The sequence below is a fragment of the Oryctolagus cuniculus genome, chromosome 14, assembly GCF_051225735.1.
Source record: "Oryctolagus cuniculus isolate XC-2025 breed Fujian yellow rabbit chromosome 14, ASM5122573v1, whole genome shotgun sequence".
In the NCBI taxonomy this organism is placed as follows: domain Eukaryota; kingdom Metazoa; phylum Chordata; class Mammalia; order Lagomorpha; family Leporidae; genus Oryctolagus; species Oryctolagus cuniculus.
The window spans coordinates 36454428-36459679 of record NC_142880.1 but is presented as its reverse complement, the minus strand read 5'-3'; the positions used below and the strand labels follow the sequence as shown (position 1 = coordinate 36459679).

The window sequence follows — 5252 nt, the reverse complement described above, 5'->3', positions numbered from 1 at the left end:
AGTAAGGCAGCACCAAGTCAAGTTTAACAAGGTTTTGTTACATGATCTGCTTGCACATAATTTTGGTCATCACTTTTTTGATGCAACTTGGGCCAGTGAAGTCTACAAAGGGATAACACCAGTCTGGGTGTGGAAGGGATACCTTTGTCAATTATATTTGTTCAAAATTCCCTAAGATGCTCATTCTCTGAAGTAGAATCAACAATGAGATTGGTTATTTATTTCAAAAATACTCTTGGGCATCTCAGCAACAATGAACTAATAGCCATCTCTTTAGCACTAACTCTTCTGACAGCAACTTACTCTAAAGGCTCCAGTAGTGTTTCTCAGAATCCTTTAATTCATTATGCGGACTGACCTCTGATTTGTGTGAGCAGTTTTGCCTGCATAAGCAATTTAAGACTGAATCCTACCCCCTGAATTAGCATACAACATTCAGTGTAGAATAATTCACAGTAGAGGCTTTCTTTGTCAGTTTTTGAAATGGCATTGCTATGGTCTTGTATTTCACATCAGTTTAGAAATCTTTCCCCATGTCTAATTCCATTCCCTAGGTCTTTGGCCTGGCATTCATCACCATTCCTGTCAGGTGAGTTACTTCTGCTGTACTTGCTGGAGTCCTCTGTGTTTGGGGTAGGGGAAAATATTATACAGATCTGCCCCACTAATATGGCTCAAATCAAGTTTATGAGAAACTAATCCTCTCCCCTCTTATTATATTTAAGCATGCAAGACAGGTTGATTTTCCCTAGGAGTCCTTCTTCTGAAATTTGGCCACATGTGATTCATTTACCTGTATGCCATTCAGGTATGCAGAGTTAGATACATCCATCTCTTTAACATTGCTCTTCTGAATGCAAACTACTTGGCAAAGGTAAGCAGAGAAGGCCTTGCCCCAACAAGAAAGAGTGCAGATTCAGTGGACAGTAAAGACCCTGCAAGGTAAATGGCTTCTCCCAGCTTCAACACCAAGACAGTCAAATCCTTCAAAAAGGATTTGCATCTTGCTTCCAAAACCAATGTCAAAAAGTATAAATGCTAGAACAGGAAATATCACACAATAAAAAAGCAATGAGAAGAATCCACGAGCAGTGTGTGGAGCTTATGTGAAGAATGACCTTAATTTCATGTGTAAGATCCCAGCAGGAGCTGAAATAGAAAACAAAGGGAAAGAAGAATCAGGAAATACTGAATCCAAATTTGAATGGCAGAACAGAGAGCCCTACAGGAAAAATATGCCAAAGATGAGATGAATATCCGAGATCAGCCTCTTCATATTCATGTCATAATGGGGTCATGTCAGTGCGGATCGAGAATGTTCTTTGTTGCATCTTTCTGGATTCAGTGCAAGTTCAGTTTCCACGGATGGCTCAGAGTCAGTGATGTACCAGCCCTCAGAGCTGGTAGTGGAGATGAGAATCAGTAGGTTTGTGCTGAAATGAAACGTGTTGGGGAGAAAGCTGACAATAAAGCATCCATCACAACAGTGGGTTGAAAGTGTTGGGGAAGAAAAGCAAGATAATGAATTTTTAAAGTTACTAACAGCCAAACAAAAACAGAAACTTCCTAGAAAATCAGACAACTTGAGAAGAAAAAAAATGAAGAACAACGAAGACAGAAAAACGCAAAAGCTTTGTTAGAGCAGAAGTAAACACATAAAGCATAAAAACTCCTCATCCTCCTCTCTTTTCTCTCTTCCTCTTCTGTTTTCAGAGACATCAGAAAGCAGCAGTGAGGGTGAGAGTGACAACAAAGGAAAAGTACAGAAAGGAGAAGAGAAACAAGTGGTTAGGGAATAACATCAGTAAGTCTGAAAAGGGGAAATCTAAGAAAACATCATTTTTAGGTGTTTATTTTCAACTACTTGAAAGGCAGAGCAATAGAGTTAAAGCCAGAGATGAAGGTCTCTGGTTCATGCCTCACATGCCCAGAATTCCATCCAGGTTTCCCACATAGGTTGCAAGCACTCAAGTACTTATGCCCTCTTTCACTGCTTTCCCAGAAACATTAGCAGGAAGCTGGATTGGAAGCAGAGCAGCTGGAACTTGAACCAGTGCTCTGATAGAGGGTGCTGGCACTATAGGCAGCAGCTTAACCCACTGTACCGTAATGCCTGCCCCATAAAGAGAAAATATCATGAAGAACTTTCTTGCGGTCACAGTGATAGGGAAAGGAATTGAAAGCCTAGGTTTTTAAAACAAGAGAGTTCAGGAGAGAACAGAAAATGGAGCCATTCTGATTTGGAAAAAAATTCCAGAAGCTTTAACTATACCCCAGAGAAGAGAGATCTGAAAGGAATGAGGGGAGCAGCAGAGGTCATAGCAGAGAAGAGGAGAAGAAGCCAAGCAGAAGTCCTGGTTGTTAAAAGCAAAGGAAGAAGGGCCGGCGCCGTGGCTCACTAGACTAATCCTCCGCCTGCGGCACCGGCACCCCGGGTTCTAGTGTAGGACCCCAAAAGCGGTGTCCTCTTGTGACGACCCCAGAAACACAGACTCCGGACCAAACGATGCAATAGAACAGGAGGTAATTTATTTCATTTGTACAAATGGGCCCCCTACTGCTGCAAGCAGCAAGCAAGTGAGAGGAGCCCGGAGCAGCTATCTTCTACAGCTTTTATAAGGCAAAACCACAGAATTAACATATTAAAGACTGGCATAAGTTCATTGGATAATTTTCAGTAGCGGGCCTTTTATGGCAGTCTGAAGTGCTAATGTTGGTGGAAAAGTACCAGGTCAAAGGGATACATTAGGGGAGGGGGTTTCTAGGAGACAGGAGTAGGTTGCTACATGCCTTGTAACTTTCTTAGTTAACCTTGAGCAAGAGGAAGGAAGGGGGGCTTATCTACAAGGCAGGTGTTCTGCGTATCTCCGGTCAGTAGCTGACTGCTTTCTCTGTGAACCGGTTTACTCCCCATTTTCCAAGGCCATCTCTGGAACAGTTTGTCTCAAGAGCCCCATTTTTTTCTTTATGGTGGCTCTTGGCTCCTTTCACTAGTTCCGGTTGGGGCGCCAGATTCTGTCCTGGTTGCTCCTCTTCCAGGCCAGCTCTCTGCTGTGGCCCGGGAGGGCAGTGGAGGATGGGACAGGTACTTATGGCCCTGCACCCACATGGGAGACCAGGAGGAAGCACCTGGCTCCTGGCTTCGGATCAGCGCAGCACCGGCTGTAGCGGCCATTTTGGGGGTGAACCAACAAAAGGAAGACCTTTCTCTCTGTCTCTCTCTAACTCTGCCTGTCTCAAAAAAAAAAAAAAAAAAAAAAGGCAAAGGAAGATAAGAAAATGGGAAGAGCAGAAAAGAAGAAATGACATCAGAAACCATGACACAAATACATGCAGAGGAGAAAAAACACAGCTCTCAGAAAATAAGCATACCAAGGTGACTAAAAGGGAATGAAGCAGAAGTGGAGAGAGAATAAAGGGAGACTGGGTGAGGGCACTTTGCAAAGTTTATGTGAAAACAACAGTTAAAGTTGGTGCAAATAGAGTTTTTTCAAAATGTACATTTTTGCAACCCATGTTGTGGCACAGCAGGTTGAGGCCCTGCCCTGCAGTGCCAGCATCCTGTGTGAGTGCTGATTCTACTCCTTGCTGCTCCACTTCCAATCCAGGTCCCTGCTGATGTGCCTAGGAAAGCAGTGGTAGATGACTCAAGTGCTTGGACCTTTGCACCCATGTGGGAGACCCAGATGAAGCTCCTGGCTCCTGGCTTCAGCTTGGCCCAGCACTGGCTGTTGTGGTTATTTGTGGAGTGAATCAGCAGATGTTAAGACTTCTCTCTCTCTCTCTCTCTCTCTCTCTCTCTGTGTGTGTGTGTGTGTGTGTGTCTCTCCCAATCTGTAAGTCTGCCTTTCAAATGAATTAATCTTTTTTTAAAAAGTACACATTTTCCACGATTATTTTGAATACTTCATACATGCATGGATTTCAAAATTTTTTCACCAACATAGCTCTCTTTTAAACTTTATTTGAAAGGCAAAGTTACAGAGAGAGTCACAGAAAGAGAGAACACAGAGCTTCCATCCACTAGTTTACTCCCCAAATGGTCACAATGGCTGCAACTTGGCCAGGCTGAAGCCAGGAGCCAGGACCTTCTTCTGGGTCTCCCACATAGGTGCAGTGACCCAGGGACTTGGGCCATCTTCTGCTGCTTTGTCAGGCACATTAGCAGGAAGCTGGATAGGAAGTGAAGCAGCCAGGACTCGAACCAGTGCCTATTTGGGATGCTGGCATCACAGGCAGTGGCTTTGCCCACTATGCCATGACACTGGCCTCCAAAATAACCTTTAATCTGATTTGTGAAGCACCCTCATATGCAACATTACCTGGAAAAACAATATCTTCACTTTCCTATTGAATGCCTATACCGAAGATCTTTATAGTAGTAATAACAGCAATTAAAGCTCAGTTTATAAACAAAAGCAAGTGCAAGTGTTCCACGAGCAGCAACAGGAGGAATCTGCAGCTCTAGTCACTTGGCCTGTGTCTCTCTGGAAGCGATGTGGCAGAGTCCTCTTCTCCCGGGTTCTTCAGGACAGCCCAGCTCCCTGCTACGGCTCCTCCTGTTGCAGCTCTCTCCCCTCTTCCAGGGTGCAGCTTCTCCTCTCTGCTGGGTTTCTCCATTGCTGCTGCCTCCTGGGTTACAGTTTCTCTTCTCTGCAGGATTCTGTGTCTCATGGCCATGAATGAAGCACGTGGATGAGGGAGTGGTGAACAACAGGTAGAGCCTACCCCAAACAACCCCAGGGGGCTGCCTGCCCTGAAGGGCTTCCTGGCTTAGATTTTAATGCTTTTCTAAAGCAGGAAGTTCTACCTGATTGGTTGAGGTATATGCTAATTAGATGTTCTACATGAACCAATCAAGGGACTGACATTGGAGTAGCCTGTTTTCCACAGAAGTCTGCAGAGGACTCAATCAGAGCTGTTTTCCAGATCCAACAGTATTTTAAGAATACATTGTATATATAGTTCTCCAGTCTCCTGTCTCTCCCTTCCTCAGGGCTCCTGGAGAGTCACATCACATGTTTTTTCTTTCTTGTGTTTTCTCATTCCTTTCTGGGCCCCCCTGTAGTACCTATCAGAAAGAGGTCAAGATGTGCACAGTCCTACACAGATGCTATTCAATCAGTGAATCATCAATAAATCAGAATGTGGGGGCCCACACTGTGATGCAATGGGTTAGGCTGCTGCCTGCCAACTCCAGCATCCCACATCAGAACACTGCTTCCAGTCTTGGGTGCTCCACTTCCGATCCA

At 44.5% G+C, this 5252-nt stretch overlaps 1 pseudogene; it reads left to right on the top strand.

Annotated features, from left to right (window-relative positions):
- The first annotated feature begins 946 nt into the window (after positions 1–946).
- LOC100344188 (corepressor of RBPJ and splicing regulator-like) lies at positions 947–1956 on the top strand (annotated as a pseudogene).
- The last annotated feature ends 3296 nt before the right edge of the window (positions 1957–5252 follow it).